General features: G+C 38.4%; 1 long non-coding RNA gene across 4 annotated transcripts in view; it reads left to right on the top strand.

Moving 5' to 3' along the window:
* The window catches only part of LOC109275886 (uncharacterized), a 79,828-nt gene that overhangs the window by 13,330 nt on the left and 42,064 nt on the right, over nt 1-24,434 (top strand). For 3 of the 4 annotated variants that reach the window (XR_008423694.1, XR_002084424.2, XR_008423693.1), the window contains exons 2-3: nt 19,556-19,957; nt 20,612-20,687. This is a non-coding gene — a long non-coding RNA (uncharacterized LOC109275886). The remainder of the gene's footprint in view (nt 1-19,555; nt 19,958-20,611; nt 20,688-24,434) is intronic. The other variant, XR_008423695.1, reaches the window with a different exon arrangement.

Raw genomic sequence — 24,434 nt, 5'->3', positions numbered from 1 at the left:
GGTTTTTGTACATTATTCAGCAAATATTAATATTTCTCAAATTGCCTCTTGTACAATGAAGTTGAACTTTTATGCATCAGAAAATAGTAGACTTCAATCTCTAGTTCAAATAGTAGATGGCAACGGTCCTTAGAATTGGTAGCACTTAGAGATCTATGAGGATCAGTCTAGTTCATTCAGGATTTAAATCATTTGAGTTGTTGAGTTCATCTTTAAAATGGAAACAATAGCCTATCTACCTGATAATAGTATTAGGTTTAAATAAGATGATGCTACTTCAGAGTGCTTCCAAGAGTGATAAGTATGTTGTGAATGTTAAATAAATTTTAGCTGCTGTTGTGGTTATCTAGCGCTCTGTCGTCTTTGGGATAGGGATCAGGAAGATGAACTAATCCACACATCCTAATGAGATAACAGACACTACTTTTCCTGAGCCTGCCCTCACTGCCTGATCCCCCAACACTCACACAGTATCTATTTTCTGTTTGTGAGAAGTTTTCATTTATAACACCCCTAACACGTACCACTTGGGATCATAAAATAATATTCTGTAGAGCAGTGATAACATTGTATGGACCCCAAACTAACAGTATCAGCATCACCTGGGTACTAGAAATGTATCTTTGGGAGCCTCACCCTAGATCAACTCAAACAGAAACTCTGGGGGTATGGCGCCCAGCAATGCACATTTTAGCATATGCCTTGGGTCATTCTGATGCATGCTAAAATTTGAGAAACACTGCTTTAGGGTGTCATTCTGGGTCATGGTTGGGAAAAGAATTTACCCCATATGGTACATATAGATTTTAATTAACACACTACTTACAGAGGGGTAGACAGGGTTAACAGAGCAAATGAGGGATGGCGAAATACTCAAAGACTAGCCACTGTCGTCAGACATGCCCACCTCAAGTTCTGAACGGGCGAAAAAAAGAAAGCATATTACCAGAGCCCTGAGAGACCTGTACTCTGAAGGAGGAACCACTTGATGGGATCTGTCATCATGGGAAATACAAAACAGGGAGGACATAAGGAAGAAATACCCTAACTTCTCTCCTCTCATATTCTTTATCCAAACCAGCTACAAACCAGTCAGCAAAGGAGCCCCAAGGCAGGCAGTCCTCAGGACTCAGCTTCCCAGTTTAGGGAGCATGGCAGAGAAGGACAGAGAATAGATTTGGAAGCTGGGTGCAAATGGACAATAACCAGCAGCTATACCGTGAAGCCTGAGCAAAGAGGCCGACAGAAATAGGAGCTGAGCGCACTGTCATTAATATAGGCGGTAATTCGAAAGACAGATCAGGCATCTCCTCAGTGTCTCCTCTTCCTACTTCCAGTTAGAAGGACTGAAACAGTAGACATCAGTTTCAGATGAGAAGATTTTAGCATCATTGAACAAATGGCTATCATGTGATTGACACTGGACTGGGCACTGGGGATTCAGCTGTGACTAAAACAAAATTCTTGCTCTGATGTGCTAGCCTAGGGGGATGGAAAATAAACAAATAGGTAATACTCCATGTGGATAAGCACTCTGGAGGATGATAAGATACAAGATTAGAAAACAGAGAGTGATGATGGGGAGGTTGCTTTTTTAATCAAGTTGATTAAAAAAAAGAAAAAGAAAAAAAGAACTTCACTATGGGGGACGTCTGGGTAGCTCACTTGGTTAAGTGTCTGACTCTTGGTTTAAGCTCAGGGCATGATCTCCTGGTTCATGGGTTTGAGCCCCTGCATCTGGCTCTGTAATGGCAGCTGTGGAGCCTGCTTGGGTTTCTCTCTCTCCCTCTCTCTCTACCCCTCCCTCACTTGCTCTCTATCTCTCAAAATAAGTGAACATTAAAAAAAAAAAAAAAAAAAAAAACCAAAAAACAAACAAACCTCTCTAAGGGACATTTGAACAGAGAACTGAAGGGAATAAAGGAGTGAGCCTTGAAGATATCTGAACAAAGAGAGTTTCAGGCAGACAAAAGAATAAGTGCATAGGCTCTTAAGGAGCAGAAGGAGGAATGGGAGATAATATCAAAGGTAGCAGAAGTTATTTCCATTGTATTTCTAATCCTATAATGAAATCGGCTTGTTTATGGTTGGTATCCAGGGCTAAGCCCTAAGCCCTCTTTCTGTAAAGAAATAAGGTTTTTATTAATTGTATATTTACAGCAATACAAATTCACTGCATAAGATCTGGAACATTTAGAAACTGTTATGATCTTTTTCTTTCTGTAAATCTTTGTAGTAGTTGTTGTTTGTTTCTTATTTTTGGAAAGGGTGATATGTCCCATCCAATAAATCCCATCATATTTCATAATTTGAGAGTATTTTAAAATTTAAATAAACTTCTAAAAATTTTAGAATACTTTTAGATTTACAGAACAGTTGCAAAGATATTATGGAATTCTATTTCCATATACCCCTCAACCAGTGTCTATTTTTAACATGTTACATTACCATGGTGCGTATGTCACAGCTAAGAAACCAGCACTGGTGCATATTCATTAACTAAACTCCACTATGTTTGGATTTCACTCGTTTTTCCATAATGTCCCTTTTCTGTTCCAAGAGCCCATCAAGATACCGCGTTACATTTAGTTGTCACGTCTCTTTAGCATCCCCTGGTCTGTGAGAGCTTCCCAGGTTCTCCTAGTTGCTCATGACCTTGACAGTTTGGAGGAGTACTGGTCAGTTTATTTGGAAACTACCTCTGAAAGAGGTTTGTTTAATATTTTTTTCATGGTTAGATTGGGGTTATGGGTTTCAGAGAGGAGCACCACAGAGCTAAAGTGCCATTCTCATCAAATTATATCAAGCATACATGCTATCAACATGACGTATTTTTGTGATGATTTTAAACAAAGAATTTAACAATTACAGACTTGCATAGGGGATAAACACCATATATATATTTGGAAATGTAAGGAGAAATTGGGTATTTTTGTAGTAAAGTAAGATGATATATTTCTGTACTTTGCATATGTATACACAAACACATATACACGCAAAAGGATATAGTTTTTGCATACCTACATATGCTTTTTTAAAGTAAAAACTGACCACAAGATGTCGCTGTTAACTAATGTATAAGCAAGACGGTTGCTTCAAAGAGCAGTTAGGTTTTGCAAGGCATATGTGGTTAGAACCCATAATTTTAAAACTTTGGCAATAAGTAACCCCCAAAATGTTTCAGTTTTACAAAACCACTAGAATGTTTTGAGTTTGGGATGTTACATTTTTTGTCTTTGAGTTTCACAAAAAATTTTCCCTGGAATTCACACCCAAGTCTATTTATTTGGAAATTTAATTTAAAACAATATGTTTTTTTTTTTTTAATGAAGTTGAATGCTCTATTCTTAAATAGAAAACAAATCCACAGAAATCACTCTGAGTTTTTATTATCCTTTTGACCAGTAACAATAGCGTTATTTTCACTAATGAGGATTTCCTCAAGAAAAAAATTTAATAGAAAATGAAAGAGCATCATACACGATGCTTTATATAACTGGAATGGGTCTTATCCCCAAATAATAACTTAGAAATAAAATTATTAAATTTGGATCTTTTACTTTTCCACTACATAATTTTAAAAAATGACTCTGCATGTAAAGAGGAAAGAAGTCTATTTTTAACCCCCTACTCCCAGCATATCCATATTTAAACTTTCCTGGATATAACAGTTTTAATTTCCAAAGCAGATCCTGTAACTCTGACTCTGTTATGGTTTTGCTGTTTACTCACCCTACTTTCTCTAGAGTCTCCTCTCCCCTTGTTTTTCTTCTGCCCCTGACAGTACCTTTCATTTGTTCCATTCTTTACGAATTTAGGGTAGCCTTGTCCATTGTTGAATAGCATTAATGACCAGAAAGCTCTTAATAGTTGAGCTACCTGTCTACCTCTCTGTAGCTTTTACCCACTGGCCCTACTTTTGTCCTTGGGAATCATGCAAAGCTAAATCCTTTCTTGCTTTACATAACAGATTTTCAAATACTTGGTGACAATTGTCTTTTACTTCCCTAAGCTTCTCTTTTCATTTTCCTAAACTCACCCAGACTTTTTGGCCATTTTCATATTCGTCCTGCTTTTAGATCTCCATCATCCTACCACTCTCCTCTGATATTATAGACTTGCAATGGTCTTCTTAAAATGTGAAGCACAGAACTGAAATTTAATATGGTAGACATAGCTGGAGGAGCGAAGAATGCATTGGGGCCATTTTGGTAACCTGAAGACATTACCCACTTTATTAATTTATCAACCCTTTGTAAACTCTCTGCTAATGAAATACTGCCACCTGGGTTCCTAGTGGTCTGATGAGTGTGTGTGCATGTGTCTGGTGTCTGTGTGTGTATGTGTCTGACTCCCATCTACCTCTCTAGCCTTATTCTGAACTTTAATGCTTCTGACATCTAGGTTATGGCTGACCAAACAGAAAAAAAAAAATTATCTCTCTCTCTCTCTCTCTCTCTCTATATATATATATATATATATATATACACATGTATATGTGTGTATGTGTGTGTATATTTATATATATCCAATGAGTTCTTATATCATTTATGTGGAATCTTTCCATGTGATTATCAATAGTACAGAAAAGGGGAAAGTCATATTTGCTAGATTTCTTTAATAATGTAGCCAAAGCAGGCCAACTGGAACTGGACTTGAAATCCCAAATGTTTGAATTGTCATCTAGATTTAAAACCTAGGACCTAAATTAACTTATGAATTAACGAACTCTCTTGGAATACAATGCCTAAGCTGGATGGCTATATAAATAGCAAACAATGGGATAGTAGGATAGTGAAGTGGCTTAGGATGTAAGGATAAGAAACAGATGGACTGGTTTCAAGTCTGTGTCTCCCGCTTACTAGCTATGATACTTGGGCAGCCCCCGTATTTGCTTTGATACCTACTCCCAGGGTCGGTGTCAGGGTTAATTGAGGTGAGGTATATAGGCTCTTAGTACAGCACCTGGTCCATAGAGTGCACTCAGTGAAATATAGCTATTATGATTAATAGCAAACAATTCTTAAATACATTCGTACTTTCTGTATACATAGAATTGACATATTTAAAGAAACACATTGATGGATTTACAATGATACCAGAATACCTGGCCTCTCTGTAGTCCAGTTAGTGCTTATGAAAAAGCTGTCAAGAATTGGAGAATTGTCTTCCTGTGATGGGATAGAACTATCTCACAGAGGATTGATTTTTAACTGAAGCTTAATCAACAATCTAACCAAGTGATCTTTCTCCTTTCCTGAATGTGTCAATAGTAGCATTTGGCTCTGGTTTATTGGACCACCAAATTTTAGTCTGCATGGGGTCACGACAGAGAGGGTAGCTAAACCTCCTTCGTTTCTCTCCTCACTACCTCTTCAAATTCTGGGTCTTCTTTTCAACTTGGGGCTCTCAAAAAACTGAGACTTGGCTGGAGGAAAATAAAAACCTTCGTATGATAAACCACACTTTGTTCCCTTGGTATTTTAGAAGATGGTTCCATTAAAATCAAGGCCTCTGTATTGGTTCCTTTAAATGAAGACAGTTTGGAGAATTTCAAAAGGCTTTCACCATTACCTCATTCCCATCCCATGGGTGCCTTTAAACAGCCAGTTCAGCAGGAAATCAGATGATGAATTTCTCAATACTGTGTTATAAACTAAAGAACGACAGACTTTCCTCCCATGTCCAGTATCCATCGTTATCAGTCTTTCACCAGAAGTTCATCATCTGGCACACAAGATGTTGCCCCAACACAATTTGGCTCTGGCACAGTGACCATTTCATCTTCACTGATAATCTAGTGATTTGTTCCGACTGATTTGTCTGACACTAGAATATGTCACAGTTACAATATAGATCTGCTATTATGAATTATGTATGTTATTGAGTTATTAGGAAAGCAGATTGAGCCATATTCACCTACAGGCTCTATGGTATCATGAAATTTAAATTAGGCAATTTGATAAAATTTATTAATTATTTTAGCAATTTACTACATAAGTTCTATAGTCACAGGTATTTTGTCAAGTTATTCATACAGATATCCTGACTACAGTCCTGACTTAGGGATCTATAAGATCTGTAGGGGTTTCCCCTTCTTTTCTTTGGATCTTACTCTATTAAAGAGACAATTTTATCATATATAAAGCTAAAACTTTATTTTTGCATTGATAATTTGCACGCAAAAGATACCTTCTCAAGTCAGGGAATTTCAAATTTGGATCCATAGTTCCGTTCCTTTCCAGTTTGTGAGAGCAATTTTTCCCTTTGAAAGGAATCTATACATTAGCTTGAGAGGCAATACTTAGAGTGCATTTATAAGCAACAAGCACAATCTCATTAAGTTCTCTTTAATTTAATTTCAATGGTATTGATTTTATCTGAAGGACACATCATTCTTGATTTTTCTGATGTACACAAATTACTGTAAACCTCACTCTCTGGCCTTTTTCTCTCAGAGGATGGTTAAGGTCAGCGATGATGTATGTTCTAGGACATTGTCAGGAAGGAGAGTAAAAAGTCCTCTCTAAAAGCTGTCCCCTTCACTTGTCTTCTTATAATTGGAGATGGGGGGTGGGGTGGGGGAACTACCCACCAACATGGTTGCTGGCTCTAAATCTGTGTACCTTCTTCACTCTGGAGCTCAGCGCAATCTGAGCATTGGGACAGACTCTCTGTGGGAGTTGGCAGAAGTTCATCACTCAACCCTGTGCTTATAGACCATAAATGTTCCAGCAAAACATCACAGAGCACTGGGCCTGTTGGCTCAATGGCCCCAGACTCGCAGTCAGTCCTCTTTGATATAAGTGAAATAATCTGGGTTCTAAAACACAATGCCTTTGCAATCCAATGGACCACTAAACAATTTATATGACGTCGATTCAGCTTCTAAAGCTGGTCGGTGAATACCAGGAGCGGTGTGCTGACTTACAGTTGGAAGACAGACCTAGCTTTACTTCATGTTTTTTTTTGTGTAAGTTAGCTAACCAAAAGAACTACCAACGTTGGCATATGAATACGAAATGGATATTTATATCACAATTCACTTATAAATGACAAATTTGTGAGAACAGGGAGGCTTATAATGATTGATCTCCCCATGTGCGCATGGCTCTGTAATGTTACAAAACTGACATGATTTTCCAAAGAAAAGCATGTTTTCCCTCTACTGAGCAGATCCCTCAGATTCTGCTCTCATTTATGCACTATGGGCATCAGCAGGGAATCTGGCAGAGAGACTCTCTGCTATTAATGACTTTGGACCAGGAAATTTCCTTGAAATTCTTATTGGCACTACAAATGTCATCTTCACTTAATGTCTGGAGTTTATAGGACTTGTTGGATTTGCAATGGCTCATTTTAATTTGCAGTTCTAGATGATTTCCATGGATCATCATCAAAAACTGTGTATTAAAACTCTGTTACTTAACTCTATCTATTACCTAATATGGATTAGAAGCCTTCCAATGAGGTAGAATGAATTGGCTATGGATCTATTTCCGCATCTGAACTTAAGCACCGAACTCCGGTAATGCCAGCAGCTCGTCACTGCCCTCGTCTTTGTTACCTGCCCTTCCCCCAGTGATCACATAGACAAATGTAGCTTGAGTCCCCTCCCCCTTCCTGTCCATCTGCCACAGATTCACTTTTCACCAGCACTTAATTCTCTATCAAAATATTTTTCCAGGATGAGAAAAGAACCAACTTCCAGGCAAAAGAAAAAAAGTGATTCTAGTTAATGACTTCCAGATAAGAATTTGCTTATTTTCCTAATGGCCTACTGTGTCCTGCTAAGCTATCATGTCACAAACAGAATAGATAACTTTAATGGGAGAACTGCCTAAGGATCTTGGGACATAGCCACAGCCCCTTTGTCTACATAAAATATTTTTTTTAAATAAATAAATTAATGGGAGCTGCAAACAAGTGGAATCTAAGAATAATATAACTAAGTCTTCGGGCAAAATATTTTTACAACATGTGAAATTAATAAACATAAAACCTCTAGAGACTAAATGCATCATTTTTCATCTATCATGAGAAAACATTTTCTGTACATGGGAGATGGTGTGGAAAAAGGTGACTGTGGTGAGAACGCGTTTGTTCCCTCGAAGGCAAGATTGAGAATTCCAGTCTTGCATTGTGTCACGCACACACCCCTCTGCTGTTTTCTGCCATAATTACCTGAGACACATCACCCAGCGCAGCCACTAATATGAAACCCCTGCTTAACAGAATGTAAACACTACACAAACAGTAATGATGGTCTTTAGCTCACCACAGTGGGCTGACCACATCAAACGTGAAGGAATAGTTGGTTTCCAGAATACTGTCAAATAACAGAAAACCATCTGTTGCCGAAAATAACATTGGGTGGTGGAAAAAGAGATCCCCAAATTGTTTTTTCCCTCATAATAATAAATGAAATACAGTAAAACTATTAAGAAAAACACAATAGCAGACCGGAGCTATCATTTAAGAAAAACATTTCAGTATGTTTTATTATAGTTAACAGTTACGGAGAGGAACAGTAAAAATTTGGGCAGAACTGTGGTTACCATGTTCAGAACTATGCCAACATGGAGAGCGCCTCACCTGCCTCCAGGAAAATACTTCCTTTTTGCCTGTTTTTCTCAATCTGTAAATGATGCCCAAGGGGGATCTCTTTAAAGAGATACTGGGTTTAATGTTTGTAACGTGGTTTTTTGCCCCGAAGTTAAAAAAAAAAAAAGCAAAGTACAAAGTATTATTATAGCATTTGTGGCATTTAAACCTATAATTAAAGTGACCAGATATTTTCCATACCCGCCCCCCCCCCCCCCCCGCTTACATTCAGTTCTTTACAAATTTTTTGCAAGTTCCTAATTTGAAGCTAAAACTTTCCCCATTCTATTCATTAGTAGCTTGGAATCACTTAAAAATTATTCAAACAAGTTTGTGTTTTGGTGATCTGTCTTGGATAATTTGGAAGCCACTGATGTTTCTATGTAAAGCAATAATAATTCTGTACTTTGGATTAGACCTTGAAATGAAATGTAGCATGCAGGACACCAAAGGGAGCTTAAATTCAGTTGGGAAATAATAGTTTAATGATAATAATATCATTCATAGATTAAAACCATGATGTAAACATGTTCTGTTGCAAATTTTGCTTTGGAAATGCATTATTGATACTTGGATCAGTTCCTCCTCTCTCATTTGACTTATTACCTCATCAACTGGTTGTTTGAATGCTGTACAGAAAACCTAGAATATAATAATTGTTTTCATATTTTGAAAAAGACTATATTTCTAGAAACAAGATAGACTCCAAAATTTTCCCTTACATTGTGCTTCTTCATCGTTTAAGAAAAACAGTAAGCATGTAAACTTTTAAGATGAATTATGATCTTATAAACGTATACTATAACAAAATTCCATCAGAGATTAATGATAATATTTTAGTTTTTGCTCTTTAACACTTAAGCAATAGATATTATGAGGCGGGGGTACAGGATGAGGGCAGAGAGGAGGAAGGTGAATAATCCTTTCAACTTTAGGTATTACATATACATTTCTTTTATATTTGTTTCAAATCCAGTAACCAGACAGTGCAACTGGCCAGGCTATTCATTCTATGTTGTCAATAAAAGGAACAAGCGGATGAAGACTTGTTTTTTTCATTCTCAGAGGTTTGGTAAAGATACTGCATATTTTGCACACTTAAGAGCACAGATCATCATGTGTTTTTTTGAGAATATTCCATGCTCCACTGGATCAGGCAAAAGCAGCACCAAAGAATTAGACACAGAGAGTTATTTCAAGGAATTGAGAGAAACAGAAAGTAATTTCAATACAGCGTGTTGAATGATACCTTGAAAGTAAATTTTCAGGGTTTGGGCAGTAGCTGGAGGAGAAAGTTGTAACAGCCCTGGACAGTCGGCAAGGACAGTTTAGAGGACGGTGAGCTACCTCAGACCTTTTCCAGTGAGTCTCCAAATGCTCTGGAATTTAATGAGATCCTTGTTTCTCATAGTATGGTCCAGGGACTGGCATCATTGCATTTCCTGGAAGCTTGTTGCTATACAGAATTTAGGGCCCCAATCCAGACCTCCTGTATTTTAGAGATTACTAGGCAATTCATGTGTACATTAAGTTTGAGACGCATTATCCTAGATTCTGTCTTCTTAATAACCTTCAAACCCAGCTGAAAACAGGCATTTGTATTTCCTTCTATGTTTGAATTTTGGGAAGACACCTCTCAAAGAGCGCCTCCAGTTCATGCAAAGTGTTTCAAGCGGAAAGAATGGTTCCAAGATAACCCTTGATTCTAATTCCCCACAGCCTCCTCGTGAGTAAAATGGTTCACAAGTTCCTGTTTGCCAAGGGCACGTGAAAGAGATAATAAGAGGCCTGGGGATCTGAAGCCGGAAAGGATCAAGAGGGCAGCTCGTGGAACAGAGGCCCCTTCTATCTCAGTCTTAGAAATTTCTCCCTATGCTCAGACACCCTCCAGGAAGAGGTGAGGAAGAAGGGTGATGTGGAATGGGAGAATTAGCACAGGGCAGAGTCTTTGATTTAGCCAGCTCATCTGAAAGAGACCAAGTTGTAAACCAGAAGAAACTGGTTTGCCTTGCAGGGTGAAGTTTATAAGGTTGTTCTCTATTAGCAGATAAGGACTAGGAGCAAAAATAATTCTTTTATGCAAAATAAAACTGTACTTTTGTACACCTGATTAATAATATGACCATTTTAAATCACAGTATAAACAAGAGAGATCTTTGCTTAAAATCCTTTAGTGACTTCTTATGGCTACGGAATTTTAACTTGGCACACATCATTTTATTTGCTTCTTGCCTTCCTCTCTAACATCACTTCCTAAAACCAGCAATGGAGACTGGAAAAAAAAGTGTTATAGAAACAGAAGGAAATTTCAATGCAAGTTCTAGGCCAGTTAGACCTCTTGGCATGTGTGTGTATATGTATGTGTCTGTCAGCTTGTCTGGCCGTAATACATATGACAACATTACTCCTTTACCAGTTAACCCTGACAAAAATAACATTGCATGAAAAAATCATCCCCAAACTGAACAGGAGGGAAAATAGCCAAATATACAACTGGCATCAGAATCATATGAACAATTTGTTACAAATTTAAATTCTTGAAACAAAATTGGCTTAAAACACTAAACCGCTTGTACTCATTGATCTGCACATTGGCTGAACGTTTTCGAAGCTGGGCTTGTTTGGGTGGTTCCACTGGTCATAACTGGACCCACTCCAGCTTCTGAAGCCAGCTTGGTTAGGCCAGCGGTTGTTCCACCCCACGGTTGATATCCTCCTCAGGAGACCAGAGGCTAGCCTAAGCTGCCCTTCTCACTGTGCTGCCAGAAGTTCTAATCTACAGAGCCCAGCAGCAGACAGATTATAAACCTGCTTATGTCATTGATGCCAACATCTCCCTGACCAGAGATAGTCACAGGAAAACACCCTTTGTCAAGGAGTGGGAAAGTCTGTTCCTCCAACTATAGAAAAGCACTGCCAAAGTTACAGGCCAAAGAATATGGATGGATAATTCAATAACTATGGATGGAACAAAGAACAAAAAAAGTAATCCACTTCGACACAAATCTCCTCTTAAAAATAACTGACACCACATCATAAGGATCTAGCGATTAGTAACAATTAGCGATGCAAATCTAGCCCAGTGGTGGTTAATCTCTCCACAATATGTTCCCATGATCAAATCCTGTTTTGATTTTCCTATCTTTTAGAAAAAGTTATGTATAATTATAAAATTAATCACCAAATTATGTTTAATAATTTACACATTTATAAATTCAATTGTATTACTTTCATGTTCTAGAGAGGGGTCAATAAACTACATAGCCTGCAGGTCAAATCTTGCCAACCACCTGATTTTGTAAATAAAGTTTTATTGGATCACAACTACTCTCATTTGCTTACCTATTGTCGATGGCTGCTCTTATATATAGCTACAACAGCAGAGTTGAACATTTGTGGTAGAGATCATGTTGCCTGCTGAAATATTTACTGAAAAAGCTGAAAATATTTACTCTCTCACCCTCCATAGAAAACTAGACACTTCTGATTATCATATTTAAGGCGCGATTACCAGTTAATTCTTCTTAGATACCACTAACGATTATCTTCTTTCAAAAAGAAGAAAGCTTTATTAACAGAACCAGGATTGCAAAGCACATCTGGCTGACTCCAAGGCCAATGCTTCTTCCAGGATACCATACTGTGTCCACAGTATTTATTCTACTTTTAAGAATGCTCTCCATTCTGATATGGGAGGGAAAAGAGAGGGACCTATATGTCACTTACATTCGAATCATGTGAAAAATTTTTTGAAAATTCAAGCTCTTGAAACAAACTGCATGCTTGAGACTTTGATACCTTTTTAAAAAATTTTTTTAATGTTTATTTATTTTGAGAGACAGAGCATGAGTGACAGAGGGGCGGAGAGAGAGGAGACACAAAATCTGAAGCAGGTTGCAGGCTCTGAGCTATTAGCACACAGCCAAACACGGGGCTTGAACCCATGAACCGTGGGATCATGACCTGAGCCAAAGTCGGACACTTACCCGACTGAGCCTCCCAGGTGCCCTGACACTTGGCTATCTTAACAAATGTCATAGGTGATCCTTATTTACATGAAAAAGAAGGAACAAGAGGTGTAAGTGAAAGAAACAACTTATGATGTTGGATTTGAGAAGAGTCGTAAAAGCTTCACATCATTATGGTAGTTCATAGAGAATCAATGAGGCAGGGGAAAAAAAGGACTGCTAAGGAGAACTAAGACCTTGATCTGAAGTCGTCTAAAATGTATCTGGAGTACATTATATTCCAGCCCTCCCTCAGTTTCTCACTTTGGCTCTACTTTTGTTAATTATAATTTTCATGTGAGTCTCTAATCCAGAAGTAATTCAGATACATAGAAAACTTGGGAGGACAAGGGTAATGTCTGCATGCTATAGACACAGATGTCTGCTTTATGAATGGAATATTCTAACAGCCCACTTTTCCAAAAAGCATTTGGGCGGGCAGGTTTTAACAACAACAACAAAACGTGATGCAACATTAATGCAGTAGAAATAGATTATCTTTGTGTATATCTATATTGTGAATTTTCTTTTGATTTGAAATGTTGAATATGACTTTTCTTTTTGTTTAAAAATTTCAGTAAAGGGAGGCACCTGGGTGACTCAGTCGGCTGAGTGTCTAACTCTTGATTTCAGCTCAGGTCATGATCCCAGGGTCATGGGATGGAGCCCCATGTCAGGCTCCACGCTGAGTGTGGAGTCTGCTTGACAGTCTCTCTCTCTCTCTCTCTCTCTCTCTCTCTCTCTCTCTCTCCCCTCCACCTTTGCCCCTCTCCCTTGCTCTCTCTCTCTTTCTAAAATAAATAATAGTAATAATAATAATAAAATAGAGAAATAAATTTCAGTAAAGAAATAAACCTAGACAAATTGTTATTAGCATTCCATTTCCCAGGTTCAGAAAGATGTCTAGAGTGGGCTCCAGCCTCTAAGCTGCAGGGCTTGCTCAAAGGCATTGGAAACAGTCTTACTACCACTGCCTAATTGGCATAATAGGAGCAGTGTTGCTTTTCTCGCCCAAAAGCCACATTAGGCACTGAAAATCTTTCATAAAAACTGGAGAGTCCCTGCCCAAAGAGATGCCTGGCAACTGGTCTTTCCCAATTCAAGGCTTTCTGAGATGCAGAGACAAAAATAGCCCAACTCAAGCCACCACTAAAGAACATTCCAGTGAGAAAATTCTCAGAATAATATTCTGAAAAGCTTAGAGTATGCTTTCCTTCAAGTATGAGGAAAAATTAAAGATACCTGACATGCATCCTCAAATTTGAAAATAGACACATGTTTCTCTTCTGGTAGAGAGATTTCTGAGGCCTAGAGGTTTAATGGAATGGGCTATGCCTTCTGGTTTTCAAGGGCCCATGTGTCTGGGAAGAAGATGGGGCAACTTTATTCCTGACCCAGTTCTCTGCAGTTTTTTAAGAGTCCAAGAGAGGATTGCATTGGTTTTTTTTGTGTGTTTGTGTGCTTTTAATGTTTATTTATTTTTGAGGAGATGGAGACACAGAATCCGAAGCAGGCTCCATGCTCCAAGCTGTCAGCACAGAGCCTGACGCAGGGCTCGAACTCACAAACCATGAGATCATGACCTGAGCTGAAGTCGGACTCTTAACCGACTGAGCCACCCTGATGCTATATGCAAAGGAGCATGAAGGTTAGTGGTGGGCATGAGCTGAAGAGCTACTCAGGAGGTCATAGAGGTCAAGTGGTTAGGCATTCATACCAGAGACAGGATTGATGATTCTGTACCTTTGGCCTGTCAAAGGGAGTCAGGGCTGTCCTTTGGAGACAGAAAGGAGAAGAAAAAAGGAAAGGTGAAGAAAAAAATATGCCCAAATATCACCTGAGCATCATGTTAATAGAAGATACTAGAAGAAGATGAGAGCAGTCAATACCAGAGTGAGGCCAGAGATATTTCTCTGTCACCAACACTATTTTTGTTTCACCATGCCCCCAATAGCAGAGAATAAGTACCTAGAAAGGGAAGAAGATGGGGTTTCTTTGAGCCAGAACCTGCCACCTTCTTCCAAGAGCTGAGGAGGGAAGATTTTTAGTCTGTGGTGGATCAGGGAAAGGGATGATCCTTGAACTGAACTGACATTAAAATTTTTACAACACGGACACCTGGGTATCTCAGTCGGTTAAACAACCAACTTTGACTCAGGCCATGACCTCACGGTTTGTGAGTTTAAGCCCCATGTCAGGCTCTGTGCTGACAGCTCGGAACCTGGAGCCTGCTTCGGATTCTGTCTCCCTCTCTCTCTCTCTGCCCCTCCCCTGCTTATACTCTGTCTCTCTCTCAAAAATAAATAAACATTAAAACAAATTTTTTTTTTAATTTTTACAACAAAAAGGAATATATACCATAGCAAACAAAGAGAAATCTCAGCTAGTAACTGGAAATAATTTCTGGGAGAAAATTCTCCATGGGTCTCTTGCATTTCTGCACTTCTTTCAAACAGAGGCACTTAACTGCCTTTGTTCTGGACTACCTTTTCAAAGATAGCTGTATAATAAATAGCACTGAAGACAGATACAGTGTCTCCTGATGCCAAAGGCCAGTATAATAAAACTAATGTCTCCCTTCAGAGCAATAAGCCGATTTACTGCCCATACTAAAAGATTTGGGTTCTATTAGCTTGGAGTCCCTCTCCTACAACATCACCTACTATGTGTGCAGGTGTAATATGGTCCTCTTTAGGTCACTCTGTGAGGATTGAGACTTATGTAACTAGCACAAACATGATAATCCTCTGGCAACTACCACTGCTAAGAGTAACAACAATCTGTCTCTTAGCTCTGACCAAGGTATCTTGTATCCTCTACCACTAACGGTGAAACTGTGGCAGGCTAATTGGTCTCATTTTTTTACAGTTCTTGATAGGGAGTACACAAGAGTATGTATATCAGGGGATGTGCAAAAAGGGAAACTTTGTGCACTGTTGGTGGGAATGTAAACTGGTACAGCCACTATGGAAGACAGTATGGAGGTTCCTCAAAAAAGTAAAGGTAGAACCACCATATGACCCAGCAATTCCACTTCTGGGTATTTATCTGAAGGAAATGAAAATATTAACTCAAAAAATGCACTCCATGTTCATCCTTAACATTATTTACTATAACCAAGAAAAATGGAAGGATTCTTGGCTACTTTTCTTGAATTAGTGATGTATTTATTGAGTTCCAGGGACAAATGTAAAATTTTTCGCATCAGACTTAAGTATCTTAATTCCATAATTTCCTGTTAGTAATATCCATCAAAAGCATTACATTGACTTTTTCCAAGTTGTTACTCAGGGGGAGATGTGTATCTATATGTTCTTATTTTGACTTATTTCTTGTTAAGACTTATAATCTTTACACGATTTCTTTTTCCTCTGAGAGCAACTGAATTATGAAAAAAACATAGCTATGAAATTGATTTTAAGTGAGGTAGCCAAGAATCCTTTCCAGTGGGAGTGGTAACTTCAATTTTCAGATGGTTTTTATATAAATTGTCCCATTTGATTTTCACAAGAACATTAGATAGCATGACAGGCATTTTTATACACATTTCCCTAAATTAATTTTTTCAGGCTCTCGAGTGGGCTATTGTGGGGATTAGAAATCGAATCGAGAAGGATCTCACACCCTTTAATTGTTCAATAAATCGTAGCCATCATTGCTACTGTTTCACGTGGGTGAGAAGTGAGACTCAGGGTGATTAGGGCTTGCCACAGTCTCCTGACACACAGTCCAAAGTACCTCCCAGGGATCTCCACTTAATTTTTCCCTTCCCAAAATGGGGATAGAAAAGCAACATGAATAATCGCACTGATAGTATTCTACCTGAGGGACCTCAGGGTTTTAAGCTCAATAGTTTTACTTCTGGACAAAGGGGCTCTGCCGAGTCCCTGATCCCGTCAACTCCCCACACTCCCAGTGTTGATCTTCAGAAGAGAAAGAAAAAGGGGCGCCTGGGTGGCTCAGTCGGTTAAGCGTCCGACTTCGGCTCAGGTCACGATCTCATGGTCCGTGAGTTCGAGCCCCGCGTGGGGACCTGTGCTGACGGCTCAGAGCCTGGAGCCTGCTTCGGATTCTGTGTCTCCCTCTCTCTCTCTGTTCCTGCCCCGTTCATGCTTTGTCTCTCTCTGTCTCAAATAAATAAACATTAAAAAAAAAAAAAAAAAAAAGAAGAGAAAGAAAGGAATCCCCTAGTCCTTTTCTCTTAAAGGTGGAGGAAAACACCTTGCGAAACGGCTGCTGCTGTCAAAGTCCAGGCCTTGATTTGTGAAGCTTGGTCTTGGAGAAGTACTAAATAGTAGTAAGATGGATTTACATTCGTAAACTTTGCTTCCCCTAAATGGGAGGAGAAAGACCACTCATGGGAAACAAAGACACCAGTCCTGCATCAAGACAATGTAGAACAGTAAATTAACTGCACACAAGCTTGGAAACTCAGTGTGAATGTAGGCCTAGAAATTTTATTTTAAGATAGTTTGAAGAGTCAAAAAACTCCCAGAGCCTATTCATCAGTCTTCACACCTCCTCTTTACCTGAGTCATGCACGTTGCTGGGGAAAGAAAAGCCACAGATGCAAATGCAGTGAAGTTGGTTGGAGACCAGTTGAAAGACAGGTCTTCTAAACCTAACCTTCTCCAGATGGGAAGATGTAAGTGTGAGAATTTAAATAAACTCAGATGCGGCCATTGAAAATCTGCTCAATATGCAGAGAAGACATGCGCAACATTTTCCAGAATATAGCAGTAAAAAGTTTTCTTATTTAAGAGGAAAACCATCTTAAGCATTCCCAAATAAATTAGCTTTGACTATTTCAAGCCATGGGAGAACCTGGTAATAATCATTCTTATGACCCACTGTCTGTCTGCTCACATTTCTCACAGAATTTTCCCGATCTTTTAATTACATCTGTTTACATTTTTATCTGGCCCCAAAGAGGACTCAGTGTTGTCTCTTCACTTTCTGGCCTCGGTTCCCATTGACATCAGATTTCTCCATGTGAAAATCAAGCAAAGTATATAAAATAAAAGTACAGCATGAATGACTTTTATCAATTTGCTTTGTTTTAGTGGCTTTGCCTATATAACGACTTTGCAACTCAATTTGTAACTTCAAGCAGTAGTCTCATTTGAACTGGGAGAGAAAGATCATGTCGGGGGTTGAGAAGCCACAGGGAAGGTGAGGGGGGTTGAGTTGATAAAATAGGAAAGAGGCTAATAAGCCCATATTCTTATCCTAGAAGCTTACCTACCATAGAAGAAGCCTGGCAGATGCCATAGGGTGAGGTCAGCAAGGACAACTGGGCACTGGATTTGAGGACTGAGGCCAGGAGAGTGGCCCAACGAGGCACAGACCCCAATCAATTGATCTGAGCAACAAAAAAGTATCTGGGCATAAAGTCTTGAGGGACCAGGAAAAAGCTAGAGCAAATACTCCGTGAGTCTCCCAAAAGCCTTTTTTGAAAGAGCGGCTATGAAACATTAAGAGGAATTTTAGGTGGCTCAGTCGCTTGAGCGTCAGACTCTTGATTTCGGCTCGGGCCATGATCCCAGAGTTGAGGAATCGACCCCTGCATCGGGCTCCACCGTGGTTGGAGCATGCTTGTGATTCTCTCTCTCTCCTTCTGCCCCCCCCCCCCAAAGTAAAAAATAGTAATTAAAGAGAGGAATTTAGGTGTGTCTGGTATTTTAGCAAACATCTCAGGGCGTATACATCTAGATGTGTATTGTCCAGCATATGAATCACCAAACAAAATTAATCTCTAATCCACTGAGGCTGCTGTTAACAAGCTCAGTTTTGAAATTCCTATGTTAAAATTGCTTTCACAGTCCACTTAGCCCACAGTGAGGTCAATGATATTTTTCACGGAGAAGGCTAGCAGAATTCATGTTTATGCGTCTGCTTGTTCACTCTACTTCCAAAATCTCACCCCTACACTCACCATAATCTCATGTAAAGGCAAAAGACTAAATTAGCTATTACCTGTTGTGGCAATCAGACATTTTGAAATAAAAATGTAGAACTGCTGCCTCATTTACACCCTCAGATCACTAATAGTGGCCTAGTGAGAGTGGTACAGAACGATTCCAGGCATGGAATAGCTCATTCCTAGAAGGCATTAGAAAGTTCGAATAGTTACAAAGGTTTATATGAGACTGTGTCTCACTGAAGTGGCTTGAGTAACCCCAGTGAATGTTCTGAAAAAATACACTTCTCATCATCTTATTCTGCGTGTCCCAGTTGCATTGACTGGACTGCCATTGGCCCTCTCCATATACTTGCATGCTGGCCGAATCCCTTCCCAGGACCACAAACAGAAGGCAGGTTGATGTGCAGAATTCTTAGCCAGATAGGTACTAAGTGCCAGGGAGGTGCTGCTGATCTGAGATAGGGTCTCCTATTACCTCAGCACCTAATTCAGTACTCTGGCAAAATGTTTTCAAAACTTGAATTCACTGTTCTCAGTGCTTTCTCATTAATATCTTTCCAAGACACTTCATTTGTAGGGATTATACCTTCTAGGATGTTAGAGCACCTTTCCCTACCACACACACACACACACACACACACACACACACACACACACATTCCTGACCAGCTGTTTTTGTATCTTTATAGTTTCCAAAGAGATGTACAAGGAGAGAGAGTCATAGTAGTAATAGCCATTGGGTTGTGGGGAGTGAAGAGAAATCTCAAAATAAGGCACCCATTTAGTAGTTACCTAAGTTTCTAGACTGATGATTTACTTCTGACACAGGAAAAATAGCAGAGAGGAAAACTTTTACCTATTCTTAATTGTCAAAATAAGCTTAGGGTACCTGTTGCAATTTTCTACCCAATTCTCTTAACTTTGTAGTTTATGAAAATTCTTCATGGATACTCGTAATGGGCTTATTGTCAATTCTGGTTTAGAGCGCTCTAACTTTTGTGATTTTCCTCTGCCTTCACAGATATTTTTGTGCAGAGTTGAGACCAGCTGGATCCTGGGCTGCAGACCATATGCCATTTACACCAGAAACCTCTTTCCCCTCTGGTCCTGCTTACAATTACTCCCATCTTCTGATTTCCTGGATTTTGGCACCTCAGTACAATTTTTACATCTGCTTCTTAACTGGGTTGGTGACCCTCCCTTTCCAAGCTTCTTGTACATTGACTCTGCACACACTTCTGGGATCTGTTCACTTCTTTGGATTTGGTGACATCTATCCCCATCTCTTAACCTACTATCGTTCCAGTTTTTGTACCGATACAATGACTAAACAGACTTGCCCATCACCACTGAATCACAGCCAAACAAAGGGTAGTAATGATTATTTTGTAATACCACAGTCTATGTATAGTCCTTGAATCAGGTGAGTTTTTCTTTCTGGAGTGTAAGTATTATATTATTATTATGTACTTATTAATGTTTTTGTGTGCAGCCTATGGCCTTTTACCACTAAAGACAATTTCCCCTTCATGGGCGCTAAATAGAAAATGTATTTATTTAGGCAGGAGCCTTAGTGAGATCTGGATTGCCAGAGAATATCTTATATTTGGAAAAAAATACAAAATTATACATGAGATCATTTGAAGACCTATGTGAAGAACTGAAGCAAGACTATGAAGTGTGATGTAACAAAAAATTATTGGGTTAAGATCTGGAGCTTTTGGGGCGCCTGGGTGGCCCAGTCGGTTAAGCGGCCAACTTCAGCTCAGGTCACGATCTCACGGTCCGTGAGTTCGAGCCCCGCGTCAGGCTCTGGGCTGATGGCTCGGAGCCTAGAGCCTGCTTCCAATTCTGTGTCTCCCTCTCTCTCTGACCCTCCCCCGTTCATGCTCTGTCTCTCTCTGTCTCAAAAATAAATAAAACTTTAAAAAAAAAATTTAAAAAAAAGATCTGGAGCTTTTATGTTTACAGTATTATTGTAAACCTAATCTACTGAAACTAAATTGATTCATAGGATGGATATCTGGTCATGCTTAATTGTATTAATTCTCACCTTTCCTTATCTTTTTGGACTCAGAGGTGGGAAGAAACAAGAATTTTGATGTGCTTGGTGCTCTTGCCCAAGCACTGAAGCACTTTACAAGGGAACAAAGGTTTGTGCTTTTGAAATGACCTCACAGTGGATCTAACAATGTACCAGTTAAATCTTATTCCAGAATGCAATTATTTCATTATTAAAATGAAGCACAGTGAGTTAGCTGCTGTTAGCAGCTGAAAGAATAGCATCACTGATTTGGAGAACTTAGAGAATTCTTCAGACATCCACCAAAAAATCAGAAGGCCAGCACCATGAGCAATGAGGTCACGATCTTTAAGGTGACTAGTAATATGTTTTCTGTGTATGTCCTGTCTCTCTAACGCTTTAAACTTTTATCATATAGTTAAAAACATCTACATTATTTATATATTTCTATGGAGCAGTATACATTTCTTTATTCATCTGATTTCACAATCCCTTTTGGATTAAAAAAGGCATGAGAAACAAACAGCATACTTTTGAGTTGTCATGTAATTTGTTTAGTTACATATCTTTTTTCCCTTTGTGAAGGGATTTGATATTTTTATTTATATTTTTCTTTAAATGTCCCCTTCTTATTCTTTGGAATATGAGGCCAGCATTCTTTAAGATATTACGTCTTTGAATCTGAAGTCTTAATCTGATGTGATTTAGTTTCTACATAGTTTATACATGTACATCACTATATTTCTAGATACCTAATTTAAAAAAAAATTGTTTATTTATTTATTGGAGAGAGAGAGACAGAGACAGAGAGGGTGGGGGGAAGGGCAGAGTCAGAGGAAAAGAGAGAGAATCCCAAGCAGGCTTTGCACTGTCAGCACCGAGCCCGACTTGGGGCTCAAACTCACAAACCGTGAGCTCATGAACTGAGCCGAAACCAAGAGTTGGATGCTTAACCGACTGGGCCACCCAGGCGCCCCAATACCTAATTTTTGAAACTGATTTTGTTTGCTGCTGTATAAAACATTTAATTGGATTTATACTACTAATGAACAAAGACACTGAGGTCTTTTTATTGTGTTTCTCTGTTTCTTTTTTTCTTTATTTTTTTAAATGTTTCTTTTTTTTTTAATGGCACCTTTCTTCCCCCAGAAGAGTCTATATTTCAGAACATACGGTCTGCCAACTTTGTTCCATTTCACTGCTGCATTGATACTTCATTGTGATGCTATATTGGGAGAATTCATATATATTGAACAGGGGCTGCCCAGAGTGTGTGAGATGAGCCGACAACAATAGCATATGACCAATAATGAATTAGAGAGAAGACAGCAAAAACAGAACTTAGGGAACTAGAAATAAGATTAAAATACAAAATGCAAGTACACACCTGAGAAGTTAGTTTTAGTTCAGCAGGACTATCGTTTGATTTTCATAAAGCAGACTCTGGATGCTGTCAACTCTAAATCTTTACTGGCAACAGAATTTTCTACAACGGATAGTATTATATGCATTGGAAAAACATTAGTCACAATTAGTTATCAACAAACCGTGAGTTCTTTGATGGCAGCATCTCAGTCTATTCTTTGAATAATCTGAAATTTTGAATGACCTATTAAAAACCACTTCCTCAACCCTAGTAGTTATTATTGTTCATGAACTGGGATGTCCTCGGCATTAGAGAGTTCAGCGTTGCAGAAGGGAAGGCAGACAGTAAGCCAGGAGCCACAGATCATTATGACCTGGTCTCAAAAAGTTTGCATTTATACAATTAATCAATAAAAAATTTTAAGGCATGCCCCCCACTATATGTATTTTTATTCATAAATGTTTTATGCATACCTCGATTAATGCTTACTATCTCAAGTTACAATTCATGCTAAAAGAAAGGTTCATTTTCAATGACTTTTGTTATAAATCCACCTTCAAATAGTATTCTTAGTTATTTCCATTTTTGGCCTGATTTCCTTAGATAATAAAATTATCTTAGCAGATGATTTTTAATGTGAGCTCTGCCATTTTTTTGCTCACATGTGCTTGCATTATGGCCTCATGTTTAATCCATGGTTTCTTTGCAGAAACTTTTAAAAGCCACCCTTTAAAGGCTTACTTCAGAATTTTAACTTGATAACATGATATGTAAATCTAATTATCTGGGCACACACCAGATTGCCATGGGTCCTCTGGTACAGTCCCTGCAAGACGAACCCCCTTAGCAAGCCTTCATAGGACACAGCAGGAACAGACCCATGTTGCAAAAATCTCTTACATATACAGGTAACTTTTGTGTTCCTCCCAAACTCATGTGCGACGCTCTTCTATGTAACACCACTATTCACTAATGAACCACCTAAAAGATCAGCACACAGAACTGCATTTTCCATTTGAAAAAGTCTGTGAAGAAAAATGCCAATGAACAATTTGATGAAAAAATTGTAAGGTAAGACAATTAACAAAACACAGAGTTTGAATGTGGAAAGAGCTAAAATTTGTCCACATGGGGGAAAATAATCAGTCCACCAAAATATAGAACACAGATACTATAGTAGTAGAAAGATGTAAGAAGAGAAAGACATTGAAATGAGGTTAATGGAAAGTTTATGAATCTTTTTGTTTCTTAATTTTGAATCTTTATGAGTTTTTTTTTTTTGGTGGGGGTGTAAAAAATTTAAGTTCTACTCTCTTAGCAAATTTCAGTTATATAATGCAGTGTTATCCATTATAGTCACCATGTTTTACATTAGATCCTCAGAACTTATTCATCTTACAACTAAAAGTTTGTACCCTTTTTTCAACTTCTTCATATTTCCTCCAGCCTCTGGCAACTGGCACTACTTTCCTACTCTGTGCTTTTGTGAGTTTAACCTTTTTTAAAAAAATTCCACATATAAATGATACGATGCAGTAATTGAATTTTCTTTCTCAGACTGACTTATTTCAATTTGCACTGCCCTCCCTCAAGTTCCATCTGTGTTGTTGCAAAAATGGATTTCCTTCTTTCTCGTGGCTAAATAATATTCCATTGTTATATATATATATATGTGTGTGTGTGTGTGTGTGTGTGTATACACATACATATGTGTATACATATATATACACACACACACATATATACAATGATATATACATATACAATGATATATATATTATGATATATATGTGATATATATGTATACAATGATATATATAATGACATATATGTGATATATATGGATATCATATATATGTATATATACAATATCACATATATATATCATACATCTTATTTATCCATTGATATCTGTTGATGGACCGTTAGGTTATTTTCATGTCTTGGCTACTGTGAATAATGCTGCAATGAACATGGGAATGCAGATATCTCTTCAAGATTGTATTTTCATTTCTTTGCATATATATCCAGAAGTAGGATTGCTGGATGGTATAGTAGTTCTATTTTTAATTTTTTGAGGAACCTCCATACTGTTTTCCATAGTGGCTGCACCAGTTTGCATTCCCACCAGTGCACAAGTGTTCCCTTTTTCTCCACATCCTTGCTGACGCTTGTCTCTTGTCTCTTTGGTGCTGCAGTTCTAACAGGTGTGAGATGATATTGTGATCTTGATTTCTTTTTCCCTGGTTAGTGATGTCAAGCACCTCAACATGTCTTCTTTGGAAAAATGTCTGTTCAGTTCCTCTGTCCATTTTTTAATTGGACGATTTGAAGCTTTTTGCTATTGAGTTTCATGACTTCTTTATGTATTTTGGATATTAACCCTTTATCAGATATACAATTTGCAAATTGGTTGCCTTTTCATTTTGGTGATGGTTTCCTTTGCTGGACAAAAACTCTACAGTTTGATGTAGTCTCACTTGTTCATTTTTGCTTTTGCTTCTTTGCTTT

The sequence above is a fragment of the Panthera pardus genome, unplaced genomic scaffold (assembly GCF_024362965.1).
Source record: "Panthera pardus isolate Hobbes unplaced genomic scaffold, ASM2436296v1 HiC_scaffold_2, whole genome shotgun sequence".
NCBI classification, from domain to species: domain Eukaryota; kingdom Metazoa; phylum Chordata; class Mammalia; order Carnivora; family Felidae; genus Panthera; species Panthera pardus.
Note: the sequence above shows the minus strand (reverse complement) of the source record. Positions and strands in the feature narration are given on the sequence as shown.